The following is a 17,799-nucleotide window of genomic DNA, read 5'->3' as shown; positions in this document are numbered from 1 at the left end:
ACCGATAGTAGTTGGGTATGCCCAGTCCAGTGTGTACTTAAGAAAGGGGTAATGATTGTAGTCCCCAACATAAAAAAATAAACTTGTTCCAATGAGACCGGTTACTGGATGGAGGGTGTCTATGAAATATCGCAAACTAAATTCATGGACTTAAAAAGACCACCTTCCTATGCACTTCATGGATCAGATGTTGGATAGACTTGCCGGACAAGGGTTGTACTATTTTCTTGATGGATATTCGGGGTATAATCAGATTTCTATTGCACCATAATATCAAGAGAAAACCACTTTTACTTGTCAATATGGGACCTTTGCATTCAGAAGAATGTTGTTTGGGTTGTGCAATGCACCCGCTACATTTCAGAGATGTATGATGTCGATATTTTTAACATAGTGGAGGATACTATAGAAGTTTTTATAGATGATTTTTCTATGGTTGGTGATTCATTCGAGCAGTGTTTGACCAATTTATCTGAGGTCCTTAAGAGATGTGAAGATAGCAATTTAGTACTAAATTGGGAAAAGTGTCATTTCATGGTGAAAGAGGGTTTTGTTTTGGGTTATCGCATTTCAGAAAAGGGCATAGAGGTTGATCGAGCTAAAGTCGAGGTAATAAAGAGACTTCCCCGACGGATCTCTGTGAAATTTGTGAGAAGCCTTCTTGGGCATACATGTTTTTACCAGAGATTCATCAATGACATTTCAAATATTGCACATCCATTGTGAAAACTGCTGGGAGATATTGTAAATTTTGTTTTGATGAATCCTGTCTTAAAGCATTCAGTGAGCTAAAAGAAAAATTGTTGTCTGCGCCTATCATTATTTCTCCAGATTGGAATAGTCCATTTGAGGTGATGTGCGATGCTAGTAGGGTGGCTCTTTGTGTAGTATTGGGACAGAGAAAAAACAAAATCCTTCACCCCATTTACTATGCTAGTAAAGCCCTAAATGAAGTTCAAAAGAACAACACAGTAAGCGAGCAAAAACTCCTTGCAGTAGTCTTTGCTTTAGAGAAATTTCGCTCCTATTAGCTTGGTACTAGAGTTATAGTGCATACTGACAACTCAGCACTGAGATATTTGATGGCAAAGAAGGATGCGAAACCTAGCCTTATTCGTTGGGTATTACTTCTAAAAGAATTTGGCTTTGAAGTACATTCTAGTAGCAGTTGATTATGTATCTAAATGGGTTGAAGCCATCGCCCTCGCAAACAATGAAGGGAAGAGTGTCACTCCATTCTTGAAAAAGAATATATTCTCTCGTTTTGGCACCCCAAGGGCAATTATTAGTGATGGGGGCTCCCACTTCTGCAACAGATTGTTCAAGGGGTTATTGGAGAAATATGTGGTTCTCCATAATGTGGCCACTCGCTACCACACTCAAACTAGTGGGCAAGTTGAAGTGTCGAATCGGGAGTTCAAACAGATATTGTCAAAAACAATGAACGCTAGTAAAACGGATTGGTCAAGGAGGCTTGATAATGCTCTTTGGGCCTACCGGACAGCATATGAGACTCCCATAGGCATGTCTTCATACCAACTTGTATATGGTAAATCTTGTCATCTTCCGGTTGAGTTGGAGCATAAACCCAAGTGGGCTATGAAGAAGTTGAAAATCGATTGGAGCGAAGCTGCAGAACAACGGTTAAATGGGTTGAATGAACTCGATGAATTTCTCCTAAAAGCCTATGAAAGCTCAGCCCTATAAAAATAAAAGATAAACAAGTACCATGACAAAAAAATTGAAAAACAATAGTTTATGGTCGGGGATTTGGTGCTCTTATTCAATTCCAGGTTGCGCTTGTTCCCGGGCAAGATCAAGTCCAAATAGACTGGTCCTTACTTGGTTACCCAACTATTCCCTCATGGAGTAGTTGAGTTGGAAACTAAGTAGTGTGTGCGGTTCAAGGTTAATGTACAATGCATAAAAATCTATTTCGGGCATGCTTAGTTGGCGAAGGAAGTAATCGAGGCATACTATCTTGATAAAGTCTGAGTAATCAAGTGTCCCCATTCGTGCCGTGACATTAAATAAGGAGCTTGTTGGGAGGCAACCCAATACTTATAGGCTTTTTAGCAATGGTAGCATTTTTCTACTAATGGGTTTTGAAATTTACAGGCACATCACTATGAAATTCTGCAGAAAATTACTTTGCAGCAGTAACTGACGGATACATCGATGGACCTTTGCACCTACGACGGACCGTCATATCCCTCCGTCGTACCAGGTACGTCTTTCTATTTTGGTAAAACTAGGGCACAAACAACGGAACAAACGACGGGTCATCACAGTTGCAATGGACCGTCGTCGGGAAACCGTTATGTGATTAAGGAGGCGCACCCGACCCGACCCGGTTGTAGTTTATTATTAAATTTCCCCATTTAAACTCCCCAACCACTCATTTCACCCCATTCCTTCATTATTCCTCCCATTTCCCTCATTTTTCAACTTTCACCATCTCTCCCTCTATCAACCGATCATTGTTCCCCCATAATTTTCCAAAACCCTACAACTTATAACCCACTAGTCGGAGTTGCTGCAGTGGGTGTCTTCCTGGTCACCGAGTACTTGTCCATCTTATTTTTCTCCAATTCTAAGGTATGTGTCTCTAAGTTCTACTCATTTATCCTGCATTTTTGTTTAATAATTAGTATTAGCTTAGTTCTTTGTGATATATTCATTTCTTTTATATATGATTCTGCCTTATCGAGGTTAAAAATGTTCGAAATTGCCGTGCTTACAACCCTTGACATAGGTGCTTTTGCATTTCTAGTTTCCTAGGTAGTTGGGTTAGAAAAATGTATGTCTAAAACACCACAATTTCGATTAGGGTTCATCGTGGATGCATGGGGTACCCCCAGTTGTCACTGATCTACTGAACCAGACCCCAATGACGGACCATCGTACCCACGACGGAACGTCACAGAGTCCGTTCCAAAAACCCTAATACCCCACTGCCCTTTTTTCTGTGTCCCCCAACGGACACATGTGACGTACCGTCATCTTCACGATGGCCCGTCTTGCACAACCGTTCTTGTTGTCAGAGACCCTGTTTCTAAGGGTCTCCCATTTTTTCTAATTGTCCTTCAACGGACACATGTGATGGACCGCCGTCGTCACGACTATCTGTCCTTCATGACCGTTATGACGGTTAGAGACCCCTCTCCATAGGGTCTCCACATTTTTTTCCAAGTCTCCTCTGACGGACACCTACGACGGACCGTCGTACCTGTGACGGTCCATCTTGCACATACCGTCATACTAGTCAGAGACTCTCCTTCAAGGTTCTCCATATATACATAGTCTAATTTAGACACGACAGACCCTATGCCGGTCCGTTATATTCACGACAAGCTGTCACCTTGCCCGTCGTGTTTCACTATTACTATTCACGACGAGCTGTCACCACTGGTCGTACTAATATTGATCCTTTACAGGTACTTTCTACTATGGCACCCAAGCAAGATCAAATCGATGCACGCGTGCGATCGAAGTCTGTTGCCCCGTTTGCTCACATGGTTATTGGCTCTGATGATGAGCGTAACCCTGAGTATGTGCCCCCAAGCACTTCCATCCCTTCCCGTGCTGCACGTGCTCCTAGAGCCACACCCAAAAAGGTGGCATCCTGCGTAGTCACTACCTCCCAGTCTTATGAGGAGTGCACACTGACCGGCACACCCTCTGGGTCAGCCACAAATGAAAATGGAGCGTCTGTCTCCTTAGGAGTATCATGGTTAGAGGAAGCCTCCGGCTCTGATGAGGTTCCCTCAGCCTCAGCCGCTGCAGCGTCGGCCTCGTCTGATGAGGTTGACAGTCCAGAATCCACATCAGGTTCACCAGCTCAGGCCCCTACCCCAGCCACTGACCAGCCTAACCGGTGGTATGTAGACGGGCTATTTCAAGTCTACTCTGATGCCAAGTTTCTTCCTTACAATGGATTTATGACTCGAACACTCACCTTCGAGCGGTGGGTCCTTGTAGAGAGTCTCCCGATGATGCCTGAGATCCACAATCTCTTAACCAGGCATCGCCTGGAGTGGACAACACGTTTGTTAGGACGTTACAGTAAAGAAATGGTCCGAGAGTTCTACGCATCCTACGTAGCGACTCTCCGATAACAGATAGATAGGCGGGCTGCCCCCGCCAAACAGGCCCCACTGCCGCAGGTCTAATTACGGGGTGTGCAGGTTGACATTTCCCTACCTTCCATCCACCGATTTCTATACGGCGAGGGTGTTGATGCTACTCGGACCCCTTTCACTGCCGAGTTTGACTTCCTATGGCAGATTGTTAAAGATGGCCAGTTCTTGCGCGAGCTATCTCTAAGAGAGACCCCCAAGAGGTTAATGGCCCTGCACCTCTCAGTTGATGGAGAGGGTACCGACTAGGTGACCGAGCCAAAGGGGGGCATCAAGAAAGCCAACCTCCCTTTCATGGCAAAGTTCTTGTGGCTGATTGTCCGCCACTGACTTTCTCCCACATCCGGCGATAATATCGCTACATGGGATCGATCAGTATTGATGGCAGCGATGATAGCCGGGTTCGAGGTGGATTTCGCGTGTGTTCTATAGGCAGTCATGCACGAAATGGCTTTCAACGTCACAAGTACTTACCCTTTCCCGTGCATGATCTTTTTACTCTCCAGGTCCGCAGGTGTGCCTATATGGCACGTAGATCAACTCAAGACCCCGCAAGGCACTATTGACATCGGCCTCATCGGAGATGAGGCCAATAAGTTGGCTCCATGCAGAGGGCCCCGTCCAGAGCTGCCCCCACTTGCTGATGATCTTGCTTATACGGTAGCCCAGGACTGCACGGCTACGCAGGCGGCGTCCACTGACACTACCCTGGTCGAGTCTATCCTGGGTAGTAGCATTGGCCCGAGCTCCTCTCGCATAGACCCTCTACCGGCGCTTGTCCTGCTTGCTAGGTTCCAAAAATTAGAGGCACAAATGGCTACACTTCTGCATCATATCAAGTCGTGGATGCAGAAGTCTATTATTGAGTTATCAGAGCGCCTAGAGCGGAAAATTGTCCTTTGTACAGAGCGGATGATCGCTGAGGTTCACCAGTGGTTGGACGCCATTGAGTTGAGGGTGCTAGCCCAGTCAGCCCCTCTAGTAGATGTGTCGACTATTCAGATTGCGGTCGACACACTTCGCTCAGATATTTACACGATCTTTGAGGCTAGGGTGCCGGAGTCTGAGGCACCTTCTGTTGAGCCTGGTGAAGACACAGTGTTAGTGGCCCTATTCGCTACGTCGGAGATTCCACCACCTCCCCCTCGAGAGCATGCCAAGAGGCGTAGGGGTCAAGCAGAGGACGAGGCGCGAGCAAGGAAAAATGAGTGCCGAGAGATAGAAGCTTCGAGGAAAGCTTCACTTGCTGAGGAGGAGGCACATCAGATGAGAGCATCAGAGTTAGCGGCTGTGGCGTCTAGCTCCCGAACTGTGGAGATAGTAGGAGGCACTACTGATAGTGCGGTTGTTGTTGAGGACACCACTGAGGGTGTCCAGATTTCAAAGGACGTGGGTTCTGGGGAACCAGACCCACCAGCTTGCTGATCAACGGCGCTTTGCGCCACAGGTTTGCTTCATCTACAACTGTAGTATTTAAATTTTTTTATGCATTGGGGACAATTGCATGTTTTTTGTATTCGGGTTGGGGTAAATGGAAACTGAGAGTTAGGGTGACGTCTATATAGCCCAATTCACTATCCTCTTTAAGGGTTTTCTTGCATGTGTTCTTTTTCCCAAAAGACTGATTACTTTTTCTGTTGAACCGGCACATCTATATCTTTTGTGCATAGTCTAATTCTGGAGCATGATGGATAAAATGATATCCTAACAAATTGGAAAATGATGCATGACTAGGCATAGTAACTGATAAATGTGTGGCTCTAAGCATGACATAGAGGAACACCATTGCATTACCCTAAGTCTGAAGTTCGAACTAAGTGTCTAATAATCTGGTAGAGTGATGAGATGTCAACTGAGTGTGAGGATGTTTTTAATAGTACACTATTTGTACTGAGCTAGAACTTGCTTGGTTAATCATGCTAAATGTAAGCTATAATAGACAATTAGGAAAGGATCATAGGCCCTTATTCAATATAGCCCATTTTTAGCCTAAATAAAAGAAAACCAAATGAAATTTATCCTTCTTTGATCCAAATGATATGATCTAAAATTAGACCTTTCTTTTTCACCCGAACTGATCTTTTCTAGGAATAATGTGTTTGCCTTGGTCCCTCCTTGGACATGTGCACCTCAGATTATGCCAAAAGCATAAGTTAAGGGTGGCTAAAGCAGTAAACAATCTTTGTTATGGCCCTAACCCAACTTTATGTATTGTGTACCTTTACTCATGGCTTTCAAAGCCATGAGTTGAGGGTGGCTATTATGAGGAATACTCTGGAAAGTGGGGCTGAAAGAACAAAGAGAGAGAAAGAACAAAAGTAAAGTGACTCAAGAATTAGTTGAAAGATAAGTAAAGAAAAAGAAAAATATACAAGAAATACAAGAATGAAAAGAAGAGAGTCACTTACACAAATGAAGAAAGAAAATAAAATAGCAAGGTGAAAGAATATGAGAAACTGGGCGAGATAAAATGATAGAAAGTGGAAGGTTAAGCCGATACGTCAAGGAGGGCAAAAAGTCACTAAAGTATACCTAAATATACCCTACCTGACCCTGAGCCTATGTTACAAGCTAAGAAAGTGCTATCGTGATCCTAAGGGTTTTATAGTGAACTTAAGGCAGTGAAAATAAGGGCAAGCTTATGGCAATAGGTATGAATGAGTGTGACTTTTTTCTGAGAGCGAGTGTTGAAAAGTAATTATTATACTCAAACTTAAATCATTGTGTGAAAAATGAGGATTTTGTTTTAAAGTGAGGACACTAATTGCAATACCGGAATTGTTAGCACCTCAGTGAGAAATTGTAGAGGATAGGTGTTAGTGCATGGGGAGTCTGTGTCATGTTCTGAACCCATATAATTCAGCCTAATAGTTATAGTATTCATAGTTTTGATGAGATTAATAGGGATTTATACTCAAATGATTGCAAAGGATAAAACATGGATATGATTGTACAAAGATATTGTATTGAGTCATAGTGAGTCGCTTGAGGACAAACAACCAATTTAAATTGAGGGTGTTGATATACCATGGTTTCACGGTAATATTAATACTTTTTCCTTAAGTTTAGTGTGTCCAAAATACTTTTTGTGCTAATGTTTATATAAGTTTCTCTTTATTTTGTAGGAAATCTGTCCAAAGATGAATGCAGAGATTTTTAGGAAGAAATGCAGAAGAGACCACCCACGGAGCTTGTGACGGTCCGTCGCGCTTGTGACGGTCCGTAGGTGGCTGCGTAATGCAGCTGCTGAAGAAAGATAGGGAAGTCTGACCAAGTGTGGGGTTACGAAGCTTGTGACGGTCCGTCGTGTCTATGCAGCTTCGTCCTGCAGCTTCGTCATAAAGATTAGAGAAGTAATCCTAGTACCCATATTCCAAGAGTTCAAGTGTTTTGAAACGAAGACCCTCGAAAAACCGTTGTGCCTATGACGTTCTGTCATACCTGCCGTAGAGGGTAATGAAGAGAGCAGCAGAAGAAATTTCATAAGTATGGAACGACCAAGTCCATGACGGTCCGTCGTGACCACGACAATTTGTCGCGAGTTCTGTCGACCCAGCCACGTTTTGACAGTTTTCCAGCAAACAGAGTCCTTGTTTAATTAGGTTTTTATTTTCTATAAAAAGTTTGAAAAACCTCGTTTTTTAGGTCAGACTCCGTACTATTAGACTGCGTATTGTTAGACTCCGTATTGTTAGACTCCGTAATGTTAGACATCATATTAGTAGACACTGTATTGTTAGACTTTTGAGAATCATTAGACTCTTTTTGAGATTGTTGATTACTTTGAGATTCTTGCAAGTGATTATTGGTGATTGATCAAGCAAACTTTCGAATTTAACTCATTCTCATTGAAGTAAGTACATGAATTCTTATTTAATATATTTGAATATTGTGATTATGACTATGAGTAACTAAACTCCATAACTACGAATAATATATTTGAATATTGTGATTATGACTATGAGTAACTAAACTCCATAACTGGGAACCATAGACAAATAATGATATAAAACCTAACTAAAATAACGATTCTACAATAGTGTCTTGCATGTATTAATAATTCTTTCGCTTAGAAGTCTTTTTAATGGATGGAAACGTTAGAACTCTCCTTAATATTACTTGTCGGAGCAAGGAGGTAGATAATAGGAAAAAAATTATCAACATAGTTTTAGTGTACACTATCTAATAGGCTAGTATTGATTGGTATGAGGTAATAAAATAGTCAAATATCGAATACGATGCTTAATATGAGGTAAAGATGAGGGTTAGGATGGTAACACACGTAGCCGAACCAAGGTGCAGAGTGAGATTTTCTTGATGTCGGACCATGTATTTAGAAAAACATAACTTATCACATTACATGCAAGATACTAGGAAAGAATTTTTATAGGTAGAATTATAAGTTATGAACCTGTGGGGAACAAGTAAACACTAGTTACTTTGATTAATTGCTTAAAATCCAACCTTCAAAGTTGTTAAGTGTCTCTTTCAATTGCATTAGTTATTTTCATTCATGTAGAAATATTAACCCCCCTTTATTGTTTTTACATTCCAAGGAAGTCATTGACTTAACATTTGTAATAATAGAGTGAAGTTAAGTTTAGACTATTTTCCTCGTGGGAACGATCCCAACCTCACTAGTTGGGTTATTTACTTGACACAACCACTTTACTTCTTATTTGAGAAGTAAGTTTGAGCGTATCACTAATCTATTGCAATTAATCTAGTTTGAGAATTTTAGAAGTAAAGCGTCAAGAAACAACCATGACGCCCGGAAAGTAGTCTAGTTAAACAACGGTATTGTAGGGTCTTGTGGTTGAGTTTTCGAGTGTACTGTGAAGGTTAATTTGAGTGTCAATGGTTTCTAAACCTAGATAGAAATGTTTAGGGTTCAAACATTTTAGTAAGACTCTCTAAGGACCATCTAAATGGTCCTTGAGAGGGACCCAATCTTTGGAAAAAAGATGTCAACAAATGTCATGGCCTACAAAAGCCATTGATGGGCCCGTTAACTGAACCAAAGGTAGTGGATTGGATTCGGGATTTGAGTTTTATCCTCCTCACCAAAGCCCCCCCAACACCCCTGTCATACCTAATTGATGCCATGCATTACGGGGCGTGAACACACCAATGAGCCATAGGTGGGTGGTCATAGGTGCTGCTAAGTTTTAGGATTTTTATTAAGTGAGGGTCAACTTAATAAGCTCATATATCATATATCAAAATGAGTTAGGTGCTCCATTACCTATCCAATTAAAGATCTCAGAGTCTTATTTCAAACGTCGTCGATTTTCCTAATTTCTATATCGGGGTAAAAATTTATGCCCAAAATAGTGAAGCATTTTCACAAACCACAAAGGCCATCTTTGACAAGTAAGGTGATATACGGTCCGTATGTATCCCCTTCGTAAGTCGGCCATAATTTTAGCATTTAGTTTTAGGTTAGGAGTTTGGGGTGGGGTTAGTTAATTGTAAGGGGTTAATGTGGGTCGGTTAATAGGTTATTTAGCTACCTATATAAGACTAAATAAACCCTAAACTAATCATTCTAACTAACTTACCTAAAGATCCCAAAAATCTCTCCAAAATCATCTTTCTAGAATAGAAGATAAAGAAGAGAAGAAGGACGGAAGCAATGAAGGTTGAATTCTACTTTGATTAAAGCTTGGATTAAGGCATTGATCAAAGGTATGTGAAACTCCTTCATCCATAGAGCCTCCATAGATATGCCCAAATTATGAATCCAAAATATTGCAATCTATTTAGGGTTATGATGAAATTGTTGGTAAGTATTTATTGTCACTCCAATCTAGTGAATAACATTCAATTATGTTTGACTTATGTTTACATGTTTATTATGTTATGTTTTCATGTGAATTCCTTGATGAACCCTTATCTAAATATGAATTGAAGTAGTCATAATTTAATAAGAAGGATTTTGACTTGTAAATTTAGGATTGAACCTAGATGATCAAGTATGACTAAAATTACCTTCTAGTAATCAAAATGATTGAATATATTCTAATTTAGACATGGATCATAATAGAACAACGTTATTATTGAAAATAGGGCTTGTATATATTGTTGTTAGGGCTGTAGGAATAAATTTAATATGAGGAGATCTTTATTGATTATTTTCTTTCTATTATACATTTAGACATTAAAAATCTAGGAGAATAAAGTTCTATCACATCAATGGATTCAAGGTTGACCTAAGAACCTAAATTGAATCATAGCATGATAGACTAGAACAGCTTAAAGTTGGATTGTATGAAAACTTCTTGTGTAGTTTACTTGGTAAGATTAGACAAAGATAGAATAGATTATAGATGGGTTTTATGACTCCTTCATGGAATATCTTGAGTTATATTACTCATGGATGCTTGAGATGGTAAATATCATGGTACCTTGAAACAGTGAATCTGATGGAAGCTTTAGATTGTAAATCACATTATAGCTTGAGATAGTGAATATGATTGAAGTTTGAGATGGTAAATCTCATGGTAGATTGAGATAGTTAATATCATGGAAGTTTTAGATGGTAAATCTCATGGTAGTTTTAGATTGTGAATAACATGAAAGCTTGGAGATAATGATTCCCATGTTAGCTTAGGATTGAGACATGTCACTATCCTAACGATAGATTGAAGTAGCATGACTAGAACGCCTTCATGATAGCTTGACTTGGTTAGGCAAAAACCGTTTCATTGTAGCTTTATGAAAGATGAATTATACTCTCCTAATGATATCTCGATTTGCATGCATGGTGAATTTCATGGAATGGATTGAGATAGGATTATCATTGTATCTTAAGGTTTAGAATTCATACTCCCTTATGAATAGCTTTCATCTTGATGTGGGTGCACGGTTTCTAGATTGGCATACTTGAGACCTACTTATTATAGCTTGGATTGGAATTGATGTTTTCCAAGGTAGTTAGCTCTTGCATAATAAAATGTTATTCTTCATAAGCTAATATGAAAGATAGTAGAATTGAGTAAGTAAGACCAAAATGAGTTTCAGTAGGGATGGTAGAATGGGATTCAATTTATATATGGTACAAGTATGACTTGAAGATACTTATGAAATGTCCTCTTATGAAGTATGTCTAGATTGAGTAAGTACTAGTTGTCTCCCATGTTAAAATTTACTTAATATGATTCTTCCTTGTCAAATAAGAATGTAGGTCAGTAGTAACATTAAGAAATGGTAATAGATGAATAGGGTGAATTCTAGATATGCTTAGTGTGTGGGATAGAACGGAGTGCCCCACATGCTATGCACAAGTGTGGCTTGAGGTGATCTAGGGGTGTAGTGCTCTTATGTCTTGTAAAACAGGTCTTAAATATGAAGGTAGGCTATGAGAAAGGATGACCAAAGATTAGAATGGGATGCTATATTTGCCTTATACATGTAAATTTGGAGGTGGCTTTGGAAGTAGTTCATTTGAGTATAAAGGACAGTATTAACTTACGTATGACTTATTTTTACTTGTTATGATAAGATGCTTATGATTATGTTATTATCTCTTATTCATATTCCTTATGTTGACTAACCATTTGAGATGCTCTTATGATGTCATGTTAGCTCCCATACTTATTACCTTTGTACTAACACGTATTTTCAACATTCTAACAAAATGTAGGGTTGGAGCTTTATGTTGCTTGGAGGTTACTGTTTCAAAGAATTTCATGAGATGAAGAAATAATGAGTTCTTAAAGCTTTTAGGACAAAACATTATCTTCCTTTTATGTCTTTCATTATGTTTTTAGACTTGATGTTTGTGTGTCCGAAGACTTTTATTAATGTCATTCATAGATGGTTTGATACAATGATGTTAGAAAGAATTTTGCTTTTATGAAATAAATTCCTAGTTATGTTTTGATAAAAATTTTAAATTATTCCACATTCTCTATGCTTTTTCATAATGAATGCTAAGGGTTTGTATAACAACTCTTCCAGATCGAATACGCCATGTTACAACTAGGTGGTGCTCTCGAGTCTTGACAATAATTGAATTCAAATGAAAAAGAAAAATTAATGAAATAAAGAGGGATTCAAAATAATGAGTGGAAAGTCGAGATTTGAGTTCTCAAATGAAAAAAATGAAAAAGAACTTGATAAAAGATGATGATGATTGCAACAATGCTTTGAAAAGGGTATAAGTCAGCCGTCCAAATTGACCATGCCTTAACCCTCAGCCCCATTGCAAGACTAAATGACTTTTCAGATCATACATGGAATAGGTTTTATGATGATTTGAAAAATAAGCAAACCTATGTAACCAAATTTGCATGTGTTTCTATTTTTAGAGAATGTGAGTTGCGTTAATTTCTATTAACTTTGTTGAATTTCATTGTGAGAGCATGGAATAATTCTTCATCTGAAAGCGCTTAAATGAATTTATCGAAATATTTCATGCATTAGACACGGAGCTAAAGAGAGCTTGAGCTTCAGTTCAGACTAGTCAGTCATCCTTTGAATCTTCTTGATCATGTTTTCTGGGTAACATGCTATTGAAAGTAGTCATCCATGGTTCTTGCATGTTAGATCTCACTTAGTATTGTTGTAGGAACCCTTATTGATCTTATTATACTCATGATTTACTAGGGACCAACTAAAATTTTAAGTTAGGGGTTTAGATTAGTGGTATATTTGCACTCTTATAAGGTCTATTTAGCTCAATACTTAGTGATTACAATCCCTAACTTTTTCCCTATATATTCAAATGTTGATGATTTGTATCTATGAAGAAAATTGGACTGAGTAAGGATTGATGTTTGAAAAAATGGCCAAAATTGTATTTAAAAAAAAAGTGCAAAGTAAAGACTATTTATTTCCTAACCTAAAGGGTGGTTCGCCAACTGATCAAGAAGACACCCAAATAGACTTTCAATAAAACTTGAGTCTACCAAACAAGGTCGGCAAATTCTAGAGTAGGCGATGAAACAATTTAGAAAGGCAATCTTGCTGCACATAGCTCAAACAGATAATTTACAAGGCAAATATTTAATGCTTGAAAGATAAAGTAAGGTGGTATTCAACGATTCACCAAACGTGTAAGGTTCTCATCGAATATGCCAGTTGAGGTTCGAACAATTAAATCCTAAAGCATCACAAGGTTTAGTGAGGCATGAAAGGCGATTCAGTGAGCGTGATTGGTGATCTTGATTAATATAGCCTAGTTAGTTATTTATTAGATTTTGGGCCAAATTTTGAGAAAGTGTAAATATCTCAAAAGATACTATTTCAAGAGAGTTTTACTACTCAGTTTAAAGTAGAGAATTGGAGTTAGTGTTTTAGAAGTGTTTACTTTTGAGAGAACACAATTATCGTTCTTAGGATTTTACATTTTGAGACATAATTTTGATAAATTGAAGTTAAATCCAAAGTAATTTTATTCGTAGTTGTTTTATTTTAAGTTAAACATCAATTATTTTCATGAAAGTTATATTTTCCTCACTTTTTATGATAGGTGACTAAACAGTAGGATCTTTGGATTCTCTTACGGGGTTGGATGTTAATTTAATGTAGTATATGTTGTTCTATACTCCATTTTGTAGTTTTATATGCATGAATTGGGTCAAATTACCATGATGTCAAACTATGGGTTATTGTTGACACTTTAACTCCTTCTGATCTTCAGTTGATACTCTAAAGAGATTAATTTGAGTGTCTAATTAGTTTAATATTAGTAACTTGGGTTTTATGCCTATGGATTGCTTGAAAGAAACGTAACGGGTCGGATCCATTTTCCATAATCATAATAAAAAGGATAGAGTAGGGTATTGGGTTGTTAGGATTGAAAATTAGTTGAGACCAAAATGATATTCTATGCATATATACTTTTAGATCAAAAGAATACTAATGTCATGTAAGATTACATAGCCTATTCATGTATGTACATCACTAAATAGTCGAAAAATCAACCTCCCTTAAGTTGATTTCCAATCCTCACACCGCTAGATTGTTTGTTTTCTCTTTATTTCGTTCAAATTTTTGTTTAGTCTAGATAGTTGATCACCAAGGCTTTACATTTATTTGATGGTAGCATCAATACAATTCTTCTAAATAGTATAAATTTGCTTATTTTTAATCCAAATTTCTTTATAAGGATTACTCTAACATATACCATTCTCTATAAGATTTTACCCCGATTATTTTGTAAGGTTTTTTTACTGAAAAACAGTAACTCACTATTTTATTTAGTTTTAGAGGGTTATTTGAGTGTTATCACTTCCCTCACCACCCCCATCACCTAGCCCATAAACCTTAGATGATGCTAATGAGATTATGTCGGCATTATTTGATATTTAGGACACTACTTGTTTTGTTGGACAATGCAAGAAGTCTTAGGCTAATGTTTGTGAGGGTTGTGAGGAGCGTGTGAGGAAAGAGGAGCATCGTACATTTGAAACATTTTGTCTAAAGTTCATGCATGCTAAGGAATCTAGAGTTGAGCGAGTCATGTTGTAAGAAGTCGAAGCTTCAAGCTTGGGAGAAACTACAGATAATGCTCCCTAGATTGTTCAAGAGAGCACTACTAATGTTCTCCCTAGACTGCCCCAAAGGAGCAACATTGATTCACTAGTGTCTTCACCGGTGTATCTACATGTCTCTATCTAGTTCTTCGATGCTTATATTCCATAGTATTGTATTAACTTTCTACTCTTCATTTTCCATTGTTAATTGTTGCGCATATTTTGTGTTGGGGTGGGATGAATATTTTATATGAGTGTTAGTGTGAAGGTTGAATAGCCAAACCACTTAAGATACCTTGAGGGTTTCTTGCATGTGTTTTTTTGAAAAGGAATTTTTAATTTATGTTGAAGTAGAATACTTATGATGTTTATTGTAAATGAAGAATTTAAATAAAAGCATGATGGCACTGTTGATCAAATTGATGTGTGCTTGAAAAATATTTGTGTGACTATTAAGGAAACTATATAGGATTTTGTTTTACATGATAGGATCTAATAGCATAACAATATTTAGGTGGAATCATGAACTATTTACAATAATTTGATTGGGAAACAATGTGTCATGTGTGTGTGAGGTATGTATTCATTTTGACAACACATACCAATCACGAACCTTCCTTATTAGTCTTAATAGAATGATTTGATTGTTAATTGGAAAGTATCATAATTCATAGTAGAATATAACTCCACTAAGTCTAAAAACAACCAACCAAATGAGAATTCTCTTTTCAACACAAATTATTAACCCTTTATTAGACCATTCTTTCTATTTACCCGATTCACTTTCTCTGACATGAATACTAACCTTTGTGTTGTCCCTGGTCCCTCTTTTGACATTGTGAAGATTAACTTAGGCTAAAAGTGATAAACGTCGTAAATCTAATGATTTTATCTAGAACCCTAAATGAAGTTTAATGCCTTAAAAGGGTTAAGATTATGTTTCAAGACCTAGTCTTATATAACTAACATAGTTTAGAAGTGTTAGTGCTTAAGCATTGAGTAACGACGATCATATCGAAAATTAGTATGAGTTATTTACTGTGTTCCTAGGTCATGTATGTGGCTTGAAGAGTCATATAAGGACTAAATCTTGTCAATAATTATTTTAATATGTTAAATAATGTATTTAGGGTACAAACTTCTAGGTCTGACTCTCCAACCCTTGGTCCTAAAATTTGTCAAAAACAACATGATCCACAAGATTCAAGCCATGATCCATCAAATGACTCACGCACCACAACAGGAATCGTCAGGCAGTACTTAGCCTCACTCAGCAACTACACAAAAATTCACCCTTAGCCACAAACCATGAATTTGCAGTACGGTCTGTGGACTGACACATGCTCTATGGAATGGTCTCGTGATTTAAGACTTAGTCTACCCACAAATATCCTTGGATGCATTCCTTATTCCAAACCAACGAGTGACCAGCACGGTCAGTAAATCAGTCCAGCCCACGTGGAAGGAGATCCGTGGGTGGCACATGACTTCACTATCTCCGCACAACTTAAGTGGGGGTATTTGGGTAATTACCTGAGTAATAGTTTCACACATTGAAATAGATATAATTAGTAAATTTATGTTTATTAAGGTATATTAAGTCATAAAACAAGTCTTCCTCCTTATTACATCAAAACCCAAAAGCTCTTACTTCTCTCTAGATTCTCTCACTACCAAAGGGCGCCATTGTTGAAGAAGATGAAATCTTTAAATAGGGCTCAAGCAAAATAAATTCCTCCTTTAATACTTAGGGATTATCAAGGTACGGTAACTCTTCAATATTGGGATTCCTTTTCCCAAAAGGTTCCTGCAAAATTGATTTCAATGTTCTTCAAAAATTCTAGGTTTTACTTATTTTGTGGGTCTTTCAAATTTGACGTATTTGTTTTCGAATTTATTATTAATCATTGAATATGAATTTTGTGAATGAATTTAAGTATTGATTAGGGTTTTTGACCTAATTCTCTAAAGATCCATGAATGTTCCTCTCCTCTTAACCCTAACCCTTTAATTGTGTTGAATGATGATTAGAGGTTATGTACATGAGTACATTCTTGTATAATTAACTATCACAATATTATTTTTAACCTAATTGATTGAGGAATATGATGAATTTTGTACGGAATCTTGAAAGGTATTTTGAAGGCCATAGAAAAGACCTTCAAGGTTATGAACTATGGAATTGTTGGTTTATCTTTAGTGAGGTTGATTACTTGAAGTTTGAATGATACAATTATGAATGTATTATAATTATATTAATGTGATTATTGTGAGATGATGGTGGATGTGTTACTATGTGTAATTTAAGGTAATTTATATGCACATCTTATGACTATGTTATGAAGTAGTGTTCTCACATAATATTTGGTTGTGATGAAAGGAATTTATCATACTAGAACCTTTGAGATATTTACATGTTATATGAGGGTATTAAACTCCTTAGAGTTATACTATTAATTGATGTTTAAAAAGACTTGAAGAAACTTCAAAAATGGAATTTAGCTTAGCATCAAGTGAACTTGACAACCAGAGGTGTTCTTTCACAACGGAAGGGAGGTTTATACAATGATTTATCATGATGTTGAAACTATAATCTAATTAGCATAAAGAGGGATTCTAGAAACAATCTCCTAATTCCTTAACTATGTGCCCCTATAGGAACCTTAGCTAGTGGATCCACCTAGATGCTATTAGATTTGTTTGTCTTACCTTTGAGAATATGAAACCTTACTTTTTGTGTGAGGGTTTGACACCGGATTCCATGTAGCTCACATCGTGTATGTCGGTTATGGAAAAGTTTCCAAAATGTTCAAATGATTGAATAGAAGTAAGAAGATAAACACTAACTAGGACTACTTGAGGGATGATACTTAGTACAGGTAAGGGTATAGGTCTTTACCTATACATTGCACAAGTGGGTCTGAAGGAGAGTTCTAGGGTGAGTTCTTTGTGTATACATGTTATGATGATATGAATGATGTTGGTCTCACTTGGTATGCATCCTTTTTGCTATACTTGATAAGATAATGTATGACAGAAATGACAATGTTAATGATTTTCTTGATAATTTTCTTGTTGTTTGTAGGATTGTGGGGCCCCACATTCACAGTACACTTGGATTGAGGTTATGAGTAGTCTTGTGATTAATTGATGAAATTAACTCTAAATATGAAATGTTG

This window comes from Solanum lycopersicum, chromosome 10 (genome assembly GCF_036512215.1).
Source record: "Solanum lycopersicum chromosome 10, SLM_r2.1".
Classification (NCBI taxonomy): Eukaryota; Viridiplantae; Streptophyta; class Magnoliopsida; order Solanales; family Solanaceae; genus Solanum; species Solanum lycopersicum.
Note: the sequence above shows the minus strand (reverse complement) of the source record.